General features: G+C 36.2%; 1 pseudogene; it reads left to right on the forward strand.

The window, feature by feature from the left end:
• Positions 1-9,932: 9,932 nt before the first annotated feature.
• LOC131508094 (probable ATP-dependent RNA helicase DDX10) overlaps positions 9,933-25,396 on the forward strand; it is a 120,386-nt pseudogene continuing 104,922 nt past the window's right edge.

Here is a 25,396-nt window from a genome sequence, read left to right on the forward strand (position 1 = left end):
TGAAAGTAAATGGATAGAAGGGACCTGAGTGGTTAGGTTGGTTAAGCTTCTGACTATTGATTTCAGGTCACGATCTCACAGTTGTGAGATTGAGCCCCATGTTGTCTCTGTGCTGCGTAGATCCTGCTTGGGATTCTCTTTCTCCCTTTTTCTGCCCCCCACCCCCGCCAACTAACATTCTTTCTCTCCCTCTCTCTCTCTCTCTCTCTCTCTCTTTCTCTTTCTCAAAATAAATAAAATTTCAGATAGCATAATTTAAAGTAAAAGAAGTTATCAAGGGTAAAAAAGGGCACTGCATAATGGTAAAAGGGTCAGTTTTCCAAGAAGATGCAATAATTCTTTTTTTTAATGGTTATTTATTTACTTTGAGGGTGAGAGTGTGAGTGAGGGGGAGGGGGAGAGAGAGGGAGAAAGAGAATCCCAAGCAGGCTCTGCACTGTCAGCACAGAGCCCAACACGGGGCTCCATTTACAAACTGTGAGATCATTACTTGAGCCAAAACCAAGAGTTGGACACTTAACTGACTGAGTCACCCAGGCATCCCCAAGAAGATGTAGTAATTCTTAACCTGTATATGCCTAACAATGGAGCATCAAACTACATGAAGCAAATACTCTTAGAACTTCAAGGAGAAGTAGATGTATCAGTTAACATCAGGGTGCTGGACACCTCAGCACCCTTCACTCAGAAATGGATAGATACAGTAGACAGAAATAACAAACACACATACATTGTAATTGGTGCTTTAAAGGGATATAGATGTAATTAAAATATAGTTAATTTATGAGGTTGGATGTATGCCCCAACTGGTATATTTCTTATTTTGGAATAGCTCTGTTTGCTTAAATATTCTGTCCAAAATTTAACTGAAAATCATCTCTTTGTAATCTTCATCCAATACATTATTTAGCCACACACAAAGAAATGTTTGATTCCAGCAGCAGATGCCAACTTTTGGGTCAAACTGAAGCACTAAACACTGTATTTGCTTTATCCTTTCTATGCATCTATTTGCTTCACCTATATGAGCAGCTTAAACCCAGTCTTCTTTTAGCTGTAAACTGTCAGGTACTCGGCATTCACGCATGCATGTCAATAACTGCATCATCCACATCAGAACTAGAGAGATATCTGCTCAGTTGAGCTTTAGAATCACTTTCTGATTTTGTAATGTAATAATAAAGCTAACATTGTAATGATTGGGGGGAAAATATCATGCTTTTGTGAAAATTTGGCATAAAAAATCCTCTATGTATTTACCCAACTCAATTGTTCATTTTCTACAAGTAACAGCTTGCCTCAGTTTCTCTAGCCGGTAAAAGTACATATTCTTTAAGTTTCTGCAACGAAAATCAAAAGTAACTTTTAAGCCTTGAGTTTTAATAGTAGGCTGACTTCTTTGTCTAGTTGGTTAGCCACATTTAAATAACAATTTCATGGGAAAATACCTTTCATATAATTTGCGTGGAAACTTCTAAATAAAGAATGTTTACCAGGTGAACTCCCTTGGCTTTTTACCAGTAAGTTCGATTCTGTAGTTATGATTTTATATGCGTTATTAATAAATTTAATAATGAGTTTCTTCGACTCTAAGATCTTTGGCAAAGAAAAACAATGTCCAAAAGTGAAAGCCATGACTTTGAATAATAGTTCTTAAATTGATCCCATTTTGACACCATCATAAACTACTTAAAATCATGTAAAGAAGCTTAAAATTTGACCAGTGGGTAGTCATTTATAGGTTTGTAATATAAGTGAACTAAGGTACAATACAGATTGAGTCAAATCACACTATTTTTTTTCCTTTTAAATAAATTAGAAAATAATAATATCGGTTTGTATGCCAAGTAATATGAGAATTAAGCTATTCTAAACTTCCCAATCTTTGCAATCCAAGAGGCCTCTATGTGAATCCTGTCTCAGGTACTTCATGGTAGGTGTGCAACTGAGGAAAGCATATGACCTTTCAATGTCTTAAAATTATCATTTCTTTAATGTAAATAATTGTTCTTAATTCTCAAGATTATGTGAAAATTAAGAAACATGTAATATATGCTAAACAAATAACATAGATGGTTTCTAGTATCAGATGTTACTTTTCCTCAAATATTAATTTATAAAATATTTAGTGCCAATAAACGCAACTTAAACACTGGAGGAAATAGAATTATGGAATGAATTCATTATTTATGTGTATTGTCAACTAATTATCCTCTCAACTTTGTATTCAAGGGTGACTCTCTTGGTTCACATTGAATGTCAGGTGTACTCTTTCTTTCCTTGCTCTTTAATTCATTTGCTGTCCTATCAATAGTTTTTAGAACAGGAAAAGAAATCTGTTTTGCCAAAAGTAGCATACACACACAGGCACACAAGCATGTACACTACTTGATGAAATCAACCCAAATTAAATATTTTCATTTGTTTACCCTTGGCAAAACACAGCTTCTTATGTTTAAGAAAAAAACAAATCATTGATGCTGAGTGTTAAATATCCCATGCAGAGTCGCTTGTTGATAAGTTCGGTGGGAAGGGATAAGGAACTCAAGAATTAAATTTCTGTGGAAAAAAAAAATGTCTGGGTTTAACAATTAGAGGTGGAAAGTGCTCAGAGGACCATGTGCTATATGTTGCCTAACCTGAAAGATTTGAAGAAGAGTATGATATAAACAGAAACAAGGCTTTCTTTTCTACTCCTGAGGTACCAGCATTTATTTGAAAATAAAGGAATCGTCTTCTACCAGAATTTTTAAGTTTGCCTAATTCCTTAAAGTTCTAAATTTTATAATGGAAAATGAAGATGCCTTCTAACGATAAAGATATAGCATCTCATCCTTTACTCCAGGTCCTAGAGTGTAATCCTGTTTTCAGCTTGGAAAGCCCCATATGTACCAGGCCATGTGTAAGTATCCATGGCTTCCAGCATATGGTTCATACATAGCCTATCGCATATTCGGTGATTAACATTTTTAAGTAAATACTATACTATGTCTGTATATGTTTTAATAAGCAAATCAGCATGATATTGCGCAGGCATTTATTTTTCCAAATCTTCTTATGTATTTTCTATAGCAATTTAACAACTGAAATCTGATTCCCAGTGAGTACAATTTTTAGCTATCACTTCTTATGTTCTATTTTTAAATAAACCCTTTTAGCATTGCACAAATAATATCACTTACAAAAATCTATAGTCTCGCCTCTTAGCAATTTCAATAGAAAAGATGAATTTCATTTACGACTGATAAAATATTAAAAACATTGCAAAGTCCAAAAACAGTTTCTTTGAAGTTCTAAACAGAAAAGGGTTATAAACTTGTACAAGGAATCATCAAAATATTTACTGTAGAGATTTCGCAACCTTCATTACTTTTATAGGCCAGAAGGTAATACCAATAGCTTTAACGTTGTTGTAGCAGTGGTCACACTTGGGATTACTTTCTTGACCTATTTTTCAGGTGGTTACCATATGTTTGGCTTTAATATAGGTTTTTTTTTTTTATTTACCTCTCTGCATATCCATTACTTTACATGGAAAAATGACTTTTAGAACATGCACTAAGTCCATCAAATTATCAGAAATCTATCCACAGAAAGGTAAGATACAACATGGAGGTGGGGAATATGGTTCGAAGAAATCAAAGCAAAATTTGAGGAGTTACGTCCAAAGTAAATGTGTTAAAAATTCACAATTACTCAAAAACACATATATCTGGATCATTTCAGGGTAACTGGCAAATGTGATGCTGCTTTTTTTGGCATGTATGTTTGATCTCCTTTAATCTGAAACAATTTCTCAGACTTTCTTGTATTACATGAAATTAACATTTTTGAAGAAGACAGGCCTGTTTTGTTTTGTTTTGTTTTGGTTTTGTTTTGTTTTGTAGAATGTTTCTCAGTGTGAATTTGTCCGATGTTTCCTCATGAAGAGATTCAGATTATGCCCATTGACAGATTGTGTATATAACAAAGGTTGTATTTTGCCCCTCTCAGTGCATCCTGTCATAGAAATACATGATATAAGCTTGGCCCATTATTGATGAAATTAACTTCGGTCACTTGATTAAAATGATGTCTGTCAGGTTTCTTCACTCTGTCATTATTAACTCACCTTTTGTAATTGATAATTAATTTTGGGGAAAATACATTGGAATTATGTATATATTCTGTTCCTTATCAAACTTTTACAACTAGCTTTAGCATCTAGCTCTGATTGTCTATGCAATTCATTACCCCATTGATAGTTGAAAGATGATACATTTTCTAACTCTACAATATTTTCTGCATTTATTGTTTGTTATTCCATGATAAATAAGACATTTACTTCCTTCTTCTTTCCTTTTTCTTTGTCTTCCTTCCTTCCTTCCTTCCTTCCTTCCTTCCTTCCTTCCTTCCTTTCTCTCTCACTCTCCCTCTCTCTCCCTTCCTCCCTCCTTTCCTCCCTCCCTTCCTTCCTTCTTTTCTTTTCTTTTCTTTTCTTTTCTTTCTTTCTTTCCTTCTTTCTTTCTTTCTCTTTCTTTCTTTCTTTCTTTCTTTCTTTCTTTCTTTCTTTCTGTGTGGACACATAAATTTCATAACTCATTATTTCCATTATTTTTGATGCTTATATTACCCTTGATTTTGGTGGTCAAAGACCATTCAAATGATCTTGTCTCTCTTCATAATACTTTTTTTTTAAGAACTTCCTTTAAAAAGTGATGAAAAAAAGCCAGCCATTCAAATATCTGTGGCAAGAAGAAAACTGAGGCAAAGGAAACTGAAAATTAAAAAGTACTTCAGCAGAAAAAAATCTTGGTATTTTAAAGGTATAACAAGGATCAAGTGCTATTACTTTATCAATGAGAGATAAAGTGATATAACTTGGAGTATGAGAGATGCATAGACAAATAGGGCCTTGAAGACTCTGACGTAGAACTGAATTTTATTCTAATTGCAGTCACAAGGTAATGGAAGCATTAAAGCCATTACAAAATATGATCTGATTTACTTTCTCAGCGGTCACCTTAGATACTATCTAGAAAACATACTAAAGCGGGACAAGGATGAAGAAGGGAGAATAAAGGGGCTTTTGCCGAAGTTCAGGAATGTGATCATTGTGGTTTGGACTGGAGGAATAGCAGTGAATATGTAAAGAATGTTAAATTCAGGAGGTAATTTGTCACCAACATATTTCCAGTGGACTGGATTATTACAGGATGAGGGAAGGGGAGGAATAAACATAAGTCTGGGATACCTGGGTGGCTCAGTGGGATGAGCCTCTGACCCTTGATTTCCTCTCAGATCATGATCCCACAGTTCATGGGTTCGAGCCCTGCGTGGGGCTTTGAACTGGCATTGTGGAGCCTGCTTGAGATTCTCTGTCTCCCTCTCTCTGCCCCTCCCTCCCATTTTAAATAATTTTTTTAAAAATCTAAAAAAATATATATGTACATGTATATATAAGCCCTAGAAGTTAGACCTGAGTTACTGTATGGCTGATGATGCCACCAATAAAATGAGGAAGCATATCAACTGGCTGTTTCTTGTTCAGTGTCTCACAAGCCATCACTGAAACGTCAGCTCATCTTGCATCACCTGAAAGTTTGACTGAGGGAAGGTCAGCTATGAAGCCTCCCTACATGACTGCTGAAAGGCTTCACAAGAGCTGCTTCCAGGATCATTCACACCACAGTTGAAAGTCTTCAGAAAATCTACTGTTGAGCTCACTCAGTCAGGCCTCATTGTGGGATACTTCAAATGGCTTGTTCCAGAAATAAGCAACCGAGAAAGAGAAAGAGTACTCTAGGCAAAATCTTTGTATTTCCTAATATTGGAAGTAACATCATATCACTTCTACCATATTCTGTTTCTTAGGAGTGAATCAGTAAATCCAGCTCATTGTCAAGGAAAAGGAATTACACAGGGGATGATCCCTGGGAAGTATAGGTCATGGGGGACCATCTTAGAAGCTGCTTATCACAACTACCAAATGACACAGCAGTTTTTAGTCCTAAGAGTCAAAGGAAAATAAGTGTGTATGTTCACCCAAAGAAAGGAACAAAAACATTCGAAACAGTTTATTCATAAGAGCTAATAGCTGGAAACAACTAAATATTCATCAGTAAGAGAATAGATAAATATGTTTTGTTGTATACATAAAATAGAAATCTGCAGAGCAATAAAAAAAGAAAAAAATTAATGCAACAACATGGATGAATCTTTCAGATATTATGTCGAATGAAAGAATTCAGACATAAAATAGTGCATGATATCCTGTACTAAGGAAAGACAAATTTTGTAAAACAATCAGCACTAGAAGTCACCTCTGGAAGATGAGAATAGACTGGAGATGAATAAAAGAGAATCCTTTGAGGTGCTGAGAATGCTTTATATCTTGATTTGGGTGATAGTATAGCAGATGTATACATATATATTCATTTAACTTAAGGTTTTAATTTGTGAATATTACATAATTCACTATATATATATATGAGTTAGATTTATATATATGTGTTATATGTTATATATGTATAAATATGTTATAACTCATATATAGTAAATTAAGTAAATGTCAAATTCAAAAATTAAAACCTTAGGTTAAATGAATCTTTATATATGAGTTATAACATATATATGTTATATATAAGTATGTTAGATATTTTTTAATTTGTGACTTTTATATATTTTTAAGTTTTTAATTTGTGAAATTTCCATAATTTACGTATGAATTATTTATTTCTATGAAATTCATTTACAGTGAAATTTATATAATTCACTATATATATGAGTTATAACATACGTATTATATATCACATACATATGTTATAACGAGCTGTAACATATATAAAACATATATGTTATAATTCATTAAAAATATTGATACTTTGAGAAGACTTAGTGACATCCTCAAGGTAGCTTAAAACTTATGGTATGCCTCTGCAAGGAGGGCATAGGTTACAAATTGCTTAGTGGTTTTGTAAAATCAATGAGCAGTCAAGGTTAGCTTTGTGCAAAAAAAAAAAAAAAATCACTGCAATCTTGAAACATGTCACAAATCCTAAATCTTAAAAACATTCACAAAATTTGATAGCAATTCTAAAAATGTACATAACAACAAGTGACAAGTTTTGACTCAGAAAGACATTTCTAAACAAATCTCCTACTTGGTAGCTGTTACTCAAAGACTCTGTTATATAGAATAAAATATGTAAAATGTGAAATACTTTCATAAAAGCTTCACAATTATGGAGAGGAAATGCAAAGCTTAATATATATGTTTGGCGGGTAATATCAGTATTTGATAATTATTTCTATTGATATGTAATCACAGGAATTTCTTTTTCCCTATTTCTTGTCTATTTGCTCACATGTTGAATAGGTGCTTTAAACTTGAATAGATATTTCTCTGAAGAAGATATACAAATGACTAATAAACGTATGAAAAGATACCATTATTAGTGATTAGGGAAATGGAAAACCATTTCACAGCCATTAGGGCAGCTTTTCTTAAGAAAAAGTGGGGACACTTGGGTGGCTCAGTGAGTTAAGCACCCAACTCTTGATTTCGGCTCATGTCATGATCTCATGGCTTGTGGAATTGAGCCCTTCATTGGGCTCTGCACTGGCAGCATGGAGCCTGCTTGGGATTCTCTCTCTCTCTCTCTCTCTCTCTCTCTCTCTCCCCCCCACCCCCTGCTTGCACACGTGCATATGCTCTCTCTCCCTCTCTCTCTCAAAAGAAATAAAAAATAGACATAAAAAAAGAAAAAGAAACAAATGGAAAGTAACAAATGTTAATGAGGATGTGGAGAAAGTGGAACCTCCCTACATTGATGTTGGGAATATAAATGCTGCAGGAGCTGTGGACAACAGTTTGATGATTTCCCTGAAAATTAAACACAATTATCATATGATCAAGAAATCCCACTCTAGGTATATAGCCCAGAGAATTAGAAACCGGTATTCAGACAAATATCTGTACACAAATGTTCATAGCAACACTTTCCCCAATAGTCAAAAGGTGGAAACAACCAAAATGTCCATCAACAGATGAATGTATGTACCAATACAATAATATATTATTCAACCACAAAAAAGAACGAAGCACTGATGTCTGCCACAATGTACATGAACCTCAAAAATGTGCTAAGTGAGAGACACCTGATGCAAAGGCTTCTGAGACGAACTTAATCACTGTTACGTTGCCTGGGGTGTTGGAGAAATAATGGATAACACTTACTGAGCATGTATTCTGTAATGGCGGGTTTCATGGAGAGACAGATTCTTCTAGGGCTTTTCAGATATAAGATATTTGATCAACTATTTGAAAAAGAATGTAAGCTGATAAAAGCAAGAGAGTTGCAGTGAGCTTGAGAATGGTATTTTCATGGAGAGTGACAAAATTAGCTTCACTAGAATCTATTTTTCAAAAAAAAAATTCATTTTGGATTCTTCCCAGCTTTGAACAGGACTGAAAAATTGTTTCTCCATATGACATGATCAAAAGATATCTCAGGAGTGCCTGGCTGGCTCAGTCAGTAGGACATGTGACTCTTGATCTCAGGGTCCCGAGTTTAAGCCCCACCTTGGGGGCAGAGCTTACTTAAAATAAAAAAAAGAAAAAAAATAGAAAAAAATGACACCTTAGAATCCAGATGTAAAAAATATTCATATATTAAAAAGGTTTTTAAATAACTAATTTCATATTGCTTTTCTCAAGCAGCACTATCCAATAGAATTTTCTGTGATAAAAGTAATGTTCTGTATCTGAATTATTCAACATGGCAGCTTCTAGCTTTTTGTGACTATTAGGATTCAGAAATGTGGCTAGAAAAAAAGAGGAACTGAATTTTTAATTTTATTGAACTTTATTTAACTCCATTTACTTGACCTTAACTTTGGTTAATTAATTTAACTGGCCACATGTGGCTTAGTGGCTACCATTTCGCACAGTCCAATTCTACTGTCCATCCTACTTAAAATATTTAGATGATATGATTTTGGCACAGTTTTAATGTATCTTATCTCTTTTAGTTTAAACCCAGTTAACCCATTTCTTCCACATAAAGCCTTTTAAAGTCTTTCTGAACTTGTTCTCAAGACTGCTTCTGTCCTATCCCTTCTTCTACTATCCTTTCCCCAAGATGGCATCTGAGAGTTGGGTGCAGTGGGAGTGTGAGGACTGGTATTTATGTATCTTCAGTATTTTCAGAATGCCCTCTGAACCTTATCTGGGGTGTGTCATTATCCTTTGTCTCTGTACCTCAACCTCTAGTCTCCTGAGTCTTTGTTTTGTAACTAGGTTAACTAGCCTCGGTCATCCAGAGGCCTGCTGGTAGGATTCCCTGAGAGATGGCAGTTCCCCCAATTATTTGGCAATTGTGCTAATGCCTAAACTTAATAACTGTGGATCCTGTCTCTGCTTGTGTGAGTGATTTTCTTCAGGCCTATTCATATCCACGGTTTCTCACAAAACATGCAATTCCTCACTCTTGGGAACAGAAACCTCACCTGGCTTCCCCACAGAGGCTGGTGTGTGCACTTCCCTAAGAGGAAGCCCTAGGACTCAACTCAGGCCTTTCTCTAGCCATTGCTGCTCTACTCCCAGACCCCAGGAGTAGCAGGCTTCTCCCAGAGGCTGCCAAAACTTCCAGGCTCAATCAGGAAGCAGAGAAACCGGCACTCCAAAAACTCTGAGTTTTTCAGCAAGAGAAGATCATGGTAAAATCCTCTGTCTCCTTCTCTCCCCCTCCCTCAGCTGTCTCATCAGTCTTGGAAGGACTTGGTCAGTGGTGTGGTAAATTTGTTTGCTTTCAAGCTTGCATTCCCTCTAGCTCTTGGCTTACTCTGAGATTAATTCCCTACATTTTGGTTAGATTTTTGGAACCAAATTTTTACAAGTTGATTTTATAAGTTGATTTTTCTAGGTTAAGATTTTTATAAAAGAATCAGAGATGCATTGCCAGATTCTTCTTCAAGGAAACATTGTAGCCTTGGCCGTCAACAGCAGCCTCAGCCCAGGAAGCCGCCTTACCCATCAGGGGTTGGCCTGTATACAAACCACTGAGGAGGCTTTACACCCACAGCTCCCTAGGGGTTGACCTTTCCAGGGCTTTCTGTGACCTGCATGGTAATCCTCCTTCTCCCTCTGCCTGATCCTGCTTCCTCTCTTTTCCACAGGTGTGAATCCCTAATAAATTTCTCACATGCTAAACTCTGTCTCAACATCTGCTTCCAAAGAACTCAACCTGGGGCATTTGGTTTGAAGTTCAAAGCTGAGCACTGACTTTTTTTTTTTTTTTTTTTTTTTTTCCTAGGCTGTATCTGCCTGCCTCTTATCTATGGCAATAAACCTAATCCCTTTGGCCTAGTCTTAATTGCAAGATGATTCCAGGGAGAAAATATAAATTTTTAAAACTGAAAAATACTTTGGATGATATTTCAAAACATTACCCTGCCTGACTTACTGGGCTACACTGACCCCAGGGGATCTGACAGTCCTGAAATCTGACTTTCCTTTATGAAACTTCTGTGGTAATTAATGACTTTCAGGAGAAAATGAGCATCAAAACTACAACATGTAAATGTGTTCACCTGTGTTTCACATAGCCTGAGCATACCAAAATCTCTACCGAGGACTAGTTCTGATAATTTCACTTAAAAATTTCCCTAATCGTGTATTAATAATTTAACATTAACACAGGAGCAAAATTTCAACAAGCATGACATTTTCCCTCTCCGGGCAAAGGATTGTTTCCCTGGAGAACTATGGGTGTGTTTTATGATTCTCTTTCATTTGCATCTTCTAAGTGCCAGGTCCTGATTTCTGCTTTCTCTGCATATAAATTTTCTAGTGTTTGGGTAATAGAACACTCACAAGCTTTCCTACCAAGGAAGAGCTGTGCAGTGACACCTATGTCCCAGTACTGCTGGGGAGTGAAGTTTTTTATGTAATGAATTATCCAAATTGCCGAAGGCACATTTTCAAGTGTTAGAAATCTGTAAACTACCTTAGACGAAAAGATTTCTAAAAAAGCGTATAAACTTTTTTTCTTCCCAGTCAGGTCCATTGCTCATGGTTTGTTGTAAAGGTGATATCTGGAATATTTGGAAGTGAGTTTTTTTTTTAAATATCTTTCCTAAAGATAGGTAGACTTTCAGGGAAGTAAAAGTAGCTATTCTACTCCCCATACTTGGATTTTCTCTCACACAACTTTCCTTTTACATGCTGCATTTCATTTCTCTCTGAATCGAAGTGTCCTGGTATCACCTTTTCTCACATTTTACTCCCACGGTCTATGCTTCTAGCATCACGGGATTGGGAACAAAAGCAAAAGGATCACAACAACAAAAAGTAATAAAAGTATTTACATGGGCAAAAATCACATCTCCAGAATATTGCACCTGGACACCACGGTGGTCCACATACATTTCTGTGTCTACTCTGCTACCCCCGTGTATGTGACATAGGATATACTTCAGCTCATGGTCACTCTTGGCTTCCACCTGTAGCATTTTCTGCTTCACCTTGGTACTATGTTTATCTACTTTTTAGTTTTCAGCATGGTTGGTTTCTAGATGTTTCTGACTCTGCACTTTTTATCTGAGGACTCTACTATTATTTCTCAAAAAAAATTTTTTAAGTTTATTTATTTATTTTCAGAGAGAGAGAGAGAGTCTGCACGCACACGAGCAGGGAGAGAGAGACAGAGAGAGAGTCCCAAGCAGGCTCCACACCAGCAGCACATAGCCCAACATGGGGCTCAAACTCAGGAGCCATGAGATCATGACCCGAGCTGAAACCAAGTTAGAGCCTTAACAGACTGAGCCACCTAGGCACCCCTCAAATATTTTAGACCCCTTTCTAAGTCTGGACCTACATATACACATGTGTGTTACATAAGCCTTGTTTGTGGACATTCACATTTTATAAATTTTGTTTCTCTGAAGTTCTACCACATACACTAAACTGCAGTATCTTCTTACTCTTTTATAAGACTTTCAGTTTTCTTCCATTAAGTGGCCTAAAAACAAGTCTTAAGTCTCTTGTTCTTCAAAACACTTCCAATGCCGGTCACCTGATGATTTTTCATTTCATTTTTTGATCTCGTTGACTCAAGTAGGGAGGTGTGATGCTGATCATTCCGGCCACTCTGGGTACAAGTCTTAATCTGACCATTTTATTTTTCTTAAGTTTTTTTTTTCCTCACTCATTTCACATTTGGTTTTGTTTCCTGTCTATACAGTTTTCGCCAGGTCATGCTGTTTTTTAGTAGAATTTTAGTAGAAAAATGACCCTTGTAAATTACTTCATGATACTTTGTTTGGATTCACTTTCAGAAATATCTTTTATTTAAACTCATTCCTTCTTTTTTTTTCTTCTTTAGATCAAAAATGGTACAAAGCATAAAAGCATGTAAGATACAAGACACTAACATTCCCTGAATTTTATTTTATGTAACCCCAGAATCCCTACTCTTTTTTTTTTTTTTCCAACGTTTTTTTTTTATTGGGACAGAGAGAGACAGAGCATGAATGGGGGAGGGGCAGAGAGAGAGGGAGACACAGAATCGGAAACAGGCTCCAGGCTCCGAGCCATCAGCCCAGAGCCTGACGCGGGGCTCGAACTCACGGACCGCGAGATCGTGACCTGGCTGAAGTCGGACGCTTAACCGACTGCGCCACCCAGGCGCCCCGAGAATCCCTACTCTTAATCCATTTAGATTAACAAGAGTGGAGAGTCTATTGTGCATCAGTTATTGAACCAGATTCTGGGGATTCAAAAATAAAACACAGCTTCTCTTCTGAAAGAAGACAACTGTGTAGAGGGGGAAGAATATATGTGAAACACTTTTTGCAATAGACTCTCATAACTAACATTATTGAGATAAGAACACTTATAGGTAAGTCAGGTATTGGTGGGTGATATAAATCAGAAAAGAGTGAGAATCTCCTTACTCTCTCTGAATGTATCGCCATGACACGGGCTCTCATCCATTTTGCCTTTTTTGTTGAAAGGTAACATAGTTTCTGAAGGAAAAAGTGTGCTTGGTTCTAACTCAGGGACCAAAATAGGGTCATCTAAACCAATTTCCTTATACTGTTTTTGTTCCTCTCCTCTACTGATTTCTATTTACTCTATAGCAACATCAATTCAATGGCAAGCTCACAGCTTGGGTGGACATTTTACCTTATGCCATACCCAGGGCTTGCCTAATTCCAACTTGGTTTCCCATTTGTTGTTTGTTGGAGAAATGTACACCCCCAAAGCTACATGTAGTAAAATGAAAGCCCATTATACTATTTTATCACGAGAAGTAAATAATGCTTAACATGTTTCATATTCATCAGAATAATTTCCTTATGTTTCCATCATTTGGCCATGGGGAATTTCTTTCACACTAAAACCTGTTCCCTGGCTTCGCAAACACTGTCTAGCTCCAGGACCCTTCTGACCTCAGCAGTCTGTTCCATTGCTGCTAAAACAGTGCTTTTCAAGGAAGAAAATATGTTCTGTTCTATTCTCTCACTGTTTCAAGGATGAAGTTCTAATTATCTACAATGGAATTGATATATAAAATATTGTATATATATATGATATATATGTTATACATATATATATCATATATCATATATCATATATCATAGATTATCTATTAGAAAGGAAAGGACTTTTCTCCAGTGTCATCTGTATCTTTTCTATTCTTTGTCAGTGTAACAAAAGGTTTTCAGAATATGAACTTAGTGCTAATTAAATTCCAGCAAAGATCTCATGGTATTGCCAGTTCAGATTCATTGACCTTTTCTGTGGTGAGGTTTTGAGGTAGTTCTGTATTTTAAAATCTAGCAAATCACATAGTAACTAATCTTGTATTTGTGAACCAGCCAGAATGTGTTTTGCATCCTCCAAGATGCTTTGAAAAATTATCAGCTGTACCCATCATTTTATCTCTGATATTGTAATGATCTTTTGAGATTTAGAATGCTTTGTCTGTGATGCACACTGCATATTTAAAGGCAAGCCCTTTACATTAGAAGTTAGCTAGATTCTATTCTTACCAAATAACTTTAAAAAGTTAATGGTATAATCCTGACTATTCTTAGGCAGATTTTTTCATAATGTATATATATGAATTAGTTACCTTATTGGCATGCTTTTAAAAGGACTATAATTTAGAGGTTAGACATGTCTTGCATTGTAGACTTTGGAATAGCACGCAATGAGGTGAACAGTTTATTATGAAGCTTGAACAGAGTGTATTAAGCATTCAGAAGACTAATTCCTTTCATGCCTTTGATAATAAATCCACTTTTCTCATGCAGTGAATTCACTTGAGATTCATAGTCTCCTCGTAAACCTTGTAGTAAATGTTTAACCTCAGATTTCAAATGCTATAGTACTTTTTATGATAATAAATGTTATCCCTACGGGATTGTGAATTTGGTGATCATACATAGTGCTCCAGTTGGAGAGACTTTACCTCCCACACACAAAATACAGAGTTCTTAGAGTATTTGATTACCTAAATTCATCAAGATTATTTTTAAATACACATATGCATCCTGCATCGCTATGCACATGGATGGAGTTTTTCTTAGCCTCAATACGATTAACTCTTAAAACAAATCATGATTCAAAAATTTTTGGAGTACAGCCTTTGCTATGTTTCATTAAATTAGGTTGAATTTTACTGTGGAATATTTTAACATCTAATAAATGCTAAGAACTTTTAACAGTATTTTGATTTGAAAAAAGGCTCCTTTTATTTTCTTTTTATTTCTAAAAAGAATGTCACAATTCTGGATTCTAATACAATATCTGAAGTATTTAGGTGCACTTTTAGGTAAGATGACAAGAAAATAACAACAACAACAAAAAAGGCCTGGGTGACATTCTTATACAGTCTAAGGATTCCACGTACCTACACTAAAAAAAAATTAGTATACACTCAATGACATTCAAAAGAAATCCTTTGAATGCTGAAAAATACTCTTAAAATCTACAAAACAATTGGAATTTAGTATTTATATAACCCAATTAATACATAAACAATGACAAAATGTGAGAAATAAAATTCAATTCAAAATACGTCTTGAATGCTTAGCATATGCCAGCACTGAGATAAATGTTGCATTGTGGTGAAATCAAAGACTAATATTATCCAACATTTGGCAGAATAACCTAAACAATAAAAACAATATTTTATTAAAACACGCACACACACAGAGGCAACGAAATAATAAAGGTTTTACCTTGCTCCTGCTCTTTGTCTAATGTAGATTTCCATGGGGACTTTGTGTGTCACATTCAGTCAGGAACATCCCGATTGCTGCCCCGCCCACATAACTGGCCATGACAGCAGGGGAAGAGAGCACTGTAGAGTCTCACTCTTGTGATTAAATACTCTGGCCCAGAAATGACATCTGTCATTTCCACCTAAAACTCTCTGGCTAAAATGATCCCATGGCCACTCCTAACTTAATAGGAACAGGGACATACTATCTTCTTATGAATCCAGAAGGGGGAAAAAAAATAAAACAAAACAAAAAAGAAACAACAACTCCAATGAACACTAGTAACATCTTCCATACATACACTAGCCTCCATCTTGAAGGTTAATCAATACAGGCAAACACGGACACGAAAGCAATCGTTAAATCATTCATGTGAGGATGAACTTTTTAATGATAGTAAAAGGTACAAGGAGACAGTTAATTTTTAACTCAACCCTCAAGAAAGGTAATAACTTTACTGGAAAAGAAAAAAAAAGTAAGCCTGAGATGGAAATCTGAATACCAAGTGAAGACAAAGCTTACTTATATTTTCATGATCTTATTGTCTCAGGAGATGAATCTTTTTCTTATCAAAGAAAACAATTTCTGCCACTCCATGGTGCCTCTTCGGTTTAAAAGTTGGTCTCTATCTTTACTGGCATTAATGGTTAGACTTTGAGATGCCATTTTCTGTTTTTCACTTTATCAACTTGGTGCTACTATTCTCATTTAGAAAGCATATTAATTTCAGACAGCAGTTTTCAGATGAAATGAATATTGGGGATCAATAAGCTAAAATTGGGTGTCAAAATGCAAAACTGTTGGTAGTGTTCATGGCCATCATTCTATTGTGTTGTTAGTAATTTTCTGGAAAATATAAGCTGTTTAGATGGATAGTAAAGAATTTTAATCCAAACTGAATCAGACAAGCCCCAAGCAATATATAAAGTGCGTGCTTTTTCTCTTAAGAGATGTATATTTCCTTTTTAATATCTCTTTATATCAGTGACAAGTATAAATGCAAAACATTTGACTTCAAATGTAGAATGTTAGCATTGGAAATGTCTGGGGATGGATAATTGGAAGTGTCTGGGGATAGAATCTGCCATTGGCCGTCCAAAGTAGCTGAGCAAGAGAGAAAATGTGAAATACGGTATACAGGATTGTGGCCAGAAACACCAACCACCACATGTGATGAGTAAGTTGCAATGAGAAATGATTGCAAAAGAAATTATGGGGAGGCCCTGTGGTATAGGGCATAAATGCATGGACTGGTTGCAGACTACCTGAGCTGGGCACTCAGCTTTACTAATCCTTCCTTTGTCTCACTTCACTCATCTGTAAAATGAGAAGAATGATGGTAAGAAGAGGAAGTGTGATATTCCTGGGGATATAATGCACAGCATGGTGGCTGACTATAGTTAATAATACTGTGTTGCATATTTAAAAGTTGCTGAGAAAAAAAAAAAAAAAAAAAAAAAAAATAAAAGTTGCTGAGAGAGTAGATCTTAAAAGTTCTCATGAGAAAAAAACATTGTCATTGTATAGTGACAGACATATTATTATAAGTGACTATATTTATTATGTTGATCATTTTGCAATACATACAAATATTGAATCATTATATTGTATACCTGAAACTAATATAACCATACCTCAATTTTTTTAAGTTTATTTATTTATTTTGAGAGAGAAAGAGAGAAAAGTGTGAGTGGGGGAGGCAGACAGAGAGGGAGAGAGAATCCCAAGCAGGCTCCACACTGTCAGCACAGACCCTGATGCTGGACTCCATCTCACAAACCATGAGATCATGACCTGAGCCAAAGTCAAGAGTCAGATGCTTAACCGACTGAGCCATCCAGGCGCTCCTCAATTTTAAACAGAAGGAAGTGAGAATGGCCAGCGCTGTACAAAACCACCTGCATGCTGTACGGTGTTTTCAGGTTCAACGGTATAGACCCAGTCGCCAGAAGTTTACCTCCATTTACTCCCTGATGCTTATAATACTTCCATAGTAAACTTAAGGTTTTAGTACTTATTAGGATGTAATTCTCTCTAAGCAGGTAAGTTATTACTAGACACTGATAAATGAACCTTTAACTTTCATGAGAGGGATTTAGGGAAGGCTAAAACAAAAGGACTTGAGGCTTAGAGACTGAGAGAAAATGTAGGGCAACTGTTACTGACAATAGGAATAAGACAAAACACAGAAACAACACGCAAGAACCCTACAGTCTGGTGCAAGTTGAGGCTACCAAGACGAGTTTGCTAGACTAAAGGCAGAAATGGAAGCAGAAGAGTTTCAGTTGTGGCACAAAATCCCATAGTGAATAAATGCCATGTGGTAGCTAAGCAGGTCACTATTTTCAGACAATTCTATTTGCTCCACTTACTCATTATTACAAATATTATTGTTGTGAATCTCCTGACACATAAAGGTTTTTTTTTTGACTCATGATTATTAAGTTAGATGGTTATTTTCTTCTCATGTTTTCTCACATGCCCTCTTGAGTTGATGTATAATATAAACATATTTATCTCCTACACCTTTTTCCTCTGAGTTATATGGTGATTATTCTCTATCAGTTTAAGTTTTGGAGCTTCTGTATACTTCTGTCCTCCAGTCTTGATGATCCAGGATATTGGAGCCTCTATGATGGGCTCTGTAAATAAAATGTAGAGAAAAGGATACTAGATACCTGATAGTTTTGGTACCATATTGCACAAAACACTTTTATCAGATAGTAAATTATAGGGAGAATAATATTTTGCTTAAAAATTTGCTGAAATATCAATCCAAATCAATCCAATGAGTCCTTTCCCAATTTATACTCTCCCTGGTCACTATTACTTTGGGGATCATGGTTGAGTAGAGCCTGGATAATAGCCTCCTATTCATTGCTCTCTCTAAACACTTAACTCCTCACTGTTGTCATTCAGTTCTACTCAAAATTCCCTAGAAATGCTGAGTTCTCTCCTGCCTAGCTTCTCCCACATGTAGTTTTTTTCAACTTGGATTAATTTCCCCATCCCCTCCTACCTAGCTAACTCCTGCGCACTATTCACAACTTGGTGTAGATAATATCAGAGGAACCCCCCCCCCTTGACTAATTTTCACCTTGTATTATAGCTTCCTCTATATTTGTTTGCCTTCCCAGTTGGACAATACATTTCCATACAGTGATGAGTGTGTTAGCCATTATTATATCCCTGGCACCTAGCATGACACCTCATACCTAAAGTGCCCAATAAATATCAAATTACAATGGATGAGGCACAGTAATGTTCTATGTCAAGTTACCTGTAGACACACACTATTGCTCATTTCATATGTTTCCCCTGTGAATTATAATCATTGTTAATCAATGCCATTCTACTCTGTAAGGTCTACATGTGAAGTCAAATTGTCCCTGCAAGGATATCAAGAGCTAGGCATGCAACAGGGAAAGTGTAATTCTGAATCCATGCTGTTAGATGTGCAGGTAGATTTTAAGTGGTATTCTTTAGTTGACACTATACAGATTGATTGTTCAGGTAATGATCTTTTTTCCAGTTTTGAATATCAAACTGTTACTGACATACAACATATACAAGTTCACCATATACAACATGATTTGACATATATATATTGTGAAATAGTTCTAACAATAAGGTTAGTTAACACCTCCATTCCATCACATAATTACCATTTTTTATTTTATTTTATTTTATTATTTTTTAATGTTTTTATTTATTTTTGAGAGAGAGGAAGAGAGACAGAGCATGCGCAAGGGAGGGACAGAGCGAGAGAGGGACATGCAGAATCTGAAGCAGGCTCCAGGCTCTGAGTTGATAGCATAGACTGATGCAGGGTTCAGACTCACGAGCCGTGAGATAATGACCTGAGCCTGTCAGACACTTAACCAACTGAGCCACCCAGACACCCCTAATTACCATTTTTTTAATGTGTGGTGAGAATATTAAAGATTGATTCCCTTAACAGCTTTGAAGTATATAATAAAATATTGCTAATTGTAGTCACTATGCTTTATGTTAGATTCCCTAAATTTACTTTCTTATGGCTAGAACTTTTTACACTTTGACCAACATCTCCCCATTTTCCCTGACCCTGAAACTCTGGTACTACCATTCTACTTTATATTTCTAGGAGTTTGGCTTTTTAAGATTCCACAGGTAAGTGAGAACATACAGTGTTTGTCTTTCTCTGTCTGACTTATTTCACCTACTATAATGTCTTCAAGTTCCATCCGTGTTGTTGTAAAAGGTACGATTTCTTTATTTTCTTAAAAAAATTATATACTACTTATCTATTTATTTCTTCATCTGATGATGGATACTTAGGTTGTTTCCATGTCTTGGCTATTGAGAATAATGCTGCAATGAACATGAAATTTCAGATATCTCTTTGAGATGGTGATTTCATTTCTTTCAGATATATGCCCAGGATGGGGATTACTAGATTATACGGTAGTTCTAATCTTAAATTTTTGATAAAATTCCATAATGTTTTCCACTGTGGCCATACCAATTTACTATCACCAATAACGCACAAGGGGTTCCCTTTTCTCCACAGCTTCTCCAACATTTATCATCTCTTGAATTTTTGATAATAGTCTTACCAAAAAGTGTAAGGTAATAAATATCTCATTGTGGTTTTGTTTTGCATTTCCCAGATTATTAGTGATGTTGAGCATCTTTTCACGTACCAATTGGCCATTTGTATGTCTTCTTTGGAAAAATGTCTTTTAAAGTCTTCTGCCTACTTTTTAAAAAAAATTTTAAATTTTTATTTTCTGCTATTGAGTTGTAGTTTCTCATGTAGTTCTTATTAACCCCGTATCAGATGTATGGTTTGCAAATATTTTTCCCCTTCCAAGATTAACTTTTCATTTTGCTGATTGCTTCTTTTGCTGTGTAGAAGTCATTTTAGTTTGATGTAGTCCTATTAGTTTATTTTTGCTTGAGCACTTCATGTCATATCCAAAAAGCCAATGCCAAGACAAATGTCAAGGAAATCGTTCCTTATATTTTCCTCTAGAACTGTTATGGTTTCAGGTCTTACATTGAAGCCTTTAATACATATCAAGTTAATTATGAGAGTAATGTATAATCAGGGTCCAATGTCATTCTTTCACATGTGAACAGCCAGTTTTCCCTACACTGTTTATTGAAGAGACTATCCTTTCCCCACTGATTTTTCTGGGCTTCCTTGTCAAATTTTAGTTGACCATATATGCATAGGTTTATTTCTGGAGTCTTAATTCTGCTCTGTTGACCTCTATGTCTGTTTTTATATCAGTATCATATTCTTTACATTACTATAGCTTGTAATAAAATTTGAAATCAGGAATTATGATGCTTCTAGCTTTGTTCTTCTCTCTCTGGATTGCTTTGGATATTTGAGGTCTTTTATGGTTCCATAAGAGTTTTAGGATGTTTTTAAATTTCTGTGAAAAATGCCATCAGGAATTGGCATGCTGCTGGGGTGAGGTGGTTCTGGGGACTGTGGTGAAGTTGGGTGCTCACATCACTCCCCTGCGATTGGGTAGGTGTCTCTCTCTGTACTGGGATGCTTGGGCTTGAAAGAGGGTGGATTATGGGAATAATTTGAATCTATCTTTCTTACCCTCTTAAGTGTGTCTTGTCTTATTTCTGTGCTTTACTTGTATGCTGTAATCTTTCCCCTAGAATTTTTTTCTAGATAGTTCTTTTTTTAATTTTTAAATGAATGTTTATTCATTTTTGAGAGAGACAGAACAGAGAGCATGAATGGGTGAGAGGCAGAGAGAGAGGGAGACACAGAACTTGAAGCAGGCTCCAGACTCTGAGCTGTCAGCACAGAGCCTGACGTGGGACTCGAACCCACAAACCTTGAGATCATGACCTGAGCTGAAGTCGGATGCTTGACCCACTAAGCAACCCAGGAGCCCCTAGATAGTTCTTTAAACTGATGTTGAGGGGGTGGGTGTGACAGATGAGGGCTAAAACTCCTATGCTACCATTTTGCTAATGTCACTCTTTAGCCAACTCTTAAGGAAGAAAATATGCAAAATGTTATCAAGACTTATAAGCCTATTGCTATTAGTGATATTATTGATATGAGGAATGTAAAATGAAAGGGTCAAGATATGCAACATACATATTAAGACAATAAATACAGTAGTGCTTTCTGAAGAGTCAAGGAAAATGAAGTTTGATGAATGTGAAATTTTTACACATCCTAATATTTAAATACTTTAAGATAGATTTAAGACTGAGACTTTGTGTTTTACAATGGGTAAAGGCAATGTAGAACACCCATTATATAGCTATCTTTCTTCCAACTTATGGATGGAAAACAGAGTCACTGAGATCATTACATTCTCTTGGGGAATGCAAAATCATCAGTGTCTGCTTCAGCGTTGATCACCAGCAAGTATAAGCATATTTGGGGTACTTGAAAAATGCATTTGTTTCACCAATTACAAATAGAATACTTAAGGGGAAAGTGTCTTTTCGAAATTATGCAACACATCCAAGATTTATTATCCTTCAAGACCATATATGAAGGAAAAAGACCCTATATGAGTGTATTTTTATATTTTTAATGATTAATGAGCTGTGACAAAGTAGTTTGAAGGAGGAGACAAAGTAGAGGTAGAGAAATGATCAATAATTTATGAGTAAAGAATAAATGTTCTGTTCAATAAGTATAGACTGGAATGGAAATTACAGAAGCGTATTCCAATTTATGCTAACCATTGAGATACTACTATACAAGAATATTTTCCATTTCTTACTTTAATTCCCCATTTGTAAATTTACCAAAATGTGACCTGGAGAAAAGCATCAGAACACAAATTAGGGCACTAGGTCTCAGCTCATCCACCAACCAGCCCTGGGAGACTAATCAAGCCCCTAAGCCTCCCTAAGCTTCCGTTCCTTCATTCCTTTTAATTCAATGACTATATCTTGAGAGTGTAGGGATGAGAATCTCAGATAACACAGAACACTTGCTGTCAAAAAATTTCTAGTCTATTTAAGGGACAGGTGAAGCAATTGTACAGCTACCCATAATGAGACTTTGATCAAACGGCCCATCATCTGCTACCATTGGTAAAAGTTTCCCTCATTATAATAATTCATGATGTGGACCCTCACATGCACCAAAGCAAGAACTCAGCTGGCAAACAGAATTGCTTTGAATCACTCCCATTGCCTCAGGAAAAATACATCACGTCTCCAATTCTCAGTCACCTGATCTATAAAGTAGGCAGGAAGGTAACTATCTTAAGAACTAAAACAAACAAAAATCTGCATATAAAGTACACAGAACATTGGCACAAGAGATAGCAAATTTATTATCTAAATACTGTACAGATTTGCTTGATGAAACTTATCAATCCAAAATAATGATTGAATCATCCAGTAAATTCTTGGTTCTGCTGATGACCCATCATGTGACATCAGGCATATTATTGTTTTCACAATAAGATGGTAATGTCATTTACCTTGCAGGATTGATAGAAGAGTTAAATGAGATAACACTTATTACTAACCACAATATCTAACCCATGGTAACTGTTCAAGAAAGGTATTTTATTATTATAAATATTAAATTAATTTTGTTCCTCTTTTCCTTCTGTCATTCTTTTTTGAAAAATAACAGAAAACAATAAATGGTAGTTATTACTATTAATATTAGTAGTCTATTTATCAGCAGCACGGATTGTGGAAACTTCTTAAGGAAGGGACATGGACAACCTTAACAGTAGTACTCATGATTAAGTAAGGTCATGAAAATGGTTATTATAACCTGTTGTAATCTAAACCTGAGAGCTGTTTGATTAGTTGACTTGTCCCTTTATTACTGATGTACAATTTCTCACCCAACTGATGAGGATATTCAATCAGGAAAAGTATTCCTTTCCACGGAAAATGACCCCCTAGGATGGACAGAGTGTAGGTAACTAAATGAGAGACCTATAAATGGCAGTGGGGGGTGGGAAAGAGTCTGAAGATTTTGAAAAGCAGTAAGTAAAAAAAAAAGTGACAGTTTGTGCTGGGTGGAGGAAAAGTAATACTGTCGTACAGTGAGGAAATAGAAAGTATTTCTGGGAAGTAAAGCCCCACTGATGATAGTAGGCAGCTGTGTGGAGCCTCGGAGACTATGAAGAGTGTCAAGACCATCAACATGAATAAATTGGAGGTCAAGGGATCATGCTGCTCATCAGTCAGTGTCACTGGTGATGAATGTTTCCAGGGGAAAGGTCAGTGGATGAGAGGTGACTGGAGTATTTGAGGGAACAGTGCTCCTCTGTTAAATAGGAGGCTCTTGGAATACTGACATGTGATCATTAAACCTGTCATGTCAGTAGGCAAGGGCCAAAATCAAATCAGAGGGAAGACTGCAAGAGTTTTAATAGGCTGAAAAAAAATGGATCAAAATTATTAAATGTCTTTCTATTGAGCTATTTTATTTTTTTGAGCTATTATTTTTAGATAATTCATGAGAAAATGCCAATTACCGTATTAGAACACACTCCTTTCTTCAAAAACAAGTACTCTATATCTAAACAATTGCAAAATAAGCCAACTTTTTGTTTTTCTGTACAATTTGTTTACATATCTCTGATGAATGTACGCTCGTAGAGCTGTCATCGGTGGATGTAATCTCAGGTCAAGAGCCCTGGGGACCAAACACAGTGCCAGAATTAAGGAAGGTTCATCTTTAAGCAGGTGCATATTATTTGTGTGAACTGGAATGACTTAATGTATAGAGTCGGTGTAGATTCATTAACTCATTTTTAGATCAAGTGCAAATACATGTACCAGGACAGGTCTGAGGATAAGCAGAATGAACTGGATGCACCCAGACCAGTTCTCAGAATTGTTATCCATATGTGTCAGTCCCTACTCCTTATTTTTTCTGAGGCATAGTTTCTAATCCTGAAAAATGGGGAGGGTAAACTCTATCTCAGATCTGCTGTTATAATTAAATAAAATAATGTGCAAAAAATATTTGGTAAATTGAGAGACACATGTTAGGTTATCACTAAATGACAGTGTTTATGTGTGTTTATGTGTATAGGTCACAAAATTTGGCCTTATCCCATCTTAAATCCGAATACTGACTTCGTGTGTAAAATTATTTCAGCAAATATCTGTTGAGTCTCAGGTACCATTTTCGTGCCAGAGATGCAGCAGTGAGCCAAACTGCCAAAGTCTCAACCTCATAAAACTTACATTCTAGTGGGAGGGAAACAGAAGATAAAGAATACAAACTGGATGTGCAGGACGACGCTAATACATCAAGGTGGGCAATATGCACAGTGCCGTCAGGACAAAGATGGAAAGGACTATAAATTTAGAAATATATGGTCGGTGGTGATTTCAGAGGGAATGGCTGTTGTCCCTCACGAAGATGAGTGAGGGAGCCATGTGGGCAACAAGAGTAGAGCATTTTAGGCAGAGGAAGGAATCTGTAAAGTGTTGTGAGTCAGAACATGCGAGGAGAACAGTGTGGCTGAAGCAGAAGAGCAAGAGTGAATGTAGTGGGGAAAAGCCCAGAGATGTAGCCATGACTGGATTCCATGGGGCCTTGGAGGCCATTTGAGGGGCTTTGCTCTGAGCTCCGAGGGAGATGAGAACCACTGAAAGTTACAAACACAGAAATGACAGGAATTAACTGAATATTCCGGTTGCTCTTTTAAATGTGTCTCCAATAATCTCTATTTGAAATTGCCACAATACCCAGTGGAGAAGTTGCTCTTCTTGTTGCCATGATTCAGGCAAGGAAATGGAGGAGCAGAGAGATGAGGTCATTGACCAGTGCCACAGGGCTAGTGACAGCTGAGTTGGGTTTCCAGTCCGGGCATGTTCAGTGAACAACCTGGGCTTTTTCCATTTTCAGTTGTGTTGGTTCTGTTCCTTGCCATGTCTAATCTACACCTTTGTTGGGTAATAATACTTTTATGTTCATGTCTTCTGTTTTGTAGTCTCTATTTTCAACTCATCTTCTCAGTTTAGCATGTCGTTGTGAAGCATGTATGTATGTATTTTAGATTAGAATCTTAACAAGTTCTAATCTTTTTAATAAACGAGTTGTAATCTTTAATACAACACTCCTTAAGAAGGCACACTTTTCCTTGGGTTGTCTGTTCTT

This window comes from Neofelis nebulosa, chromosome 3 (assembly GCF_028018385.1).
Source record: "Neofelis nebulosa isolate mNeoNeb1 chromosome 3, mNeoNeb1.pri, whole genome shotgun sequence".
NCBI lineage: Eukaryota > Metazoa > Chordata > Mammalia > Carnivora > Felidae > Neofelis > Neofelis nebulosa.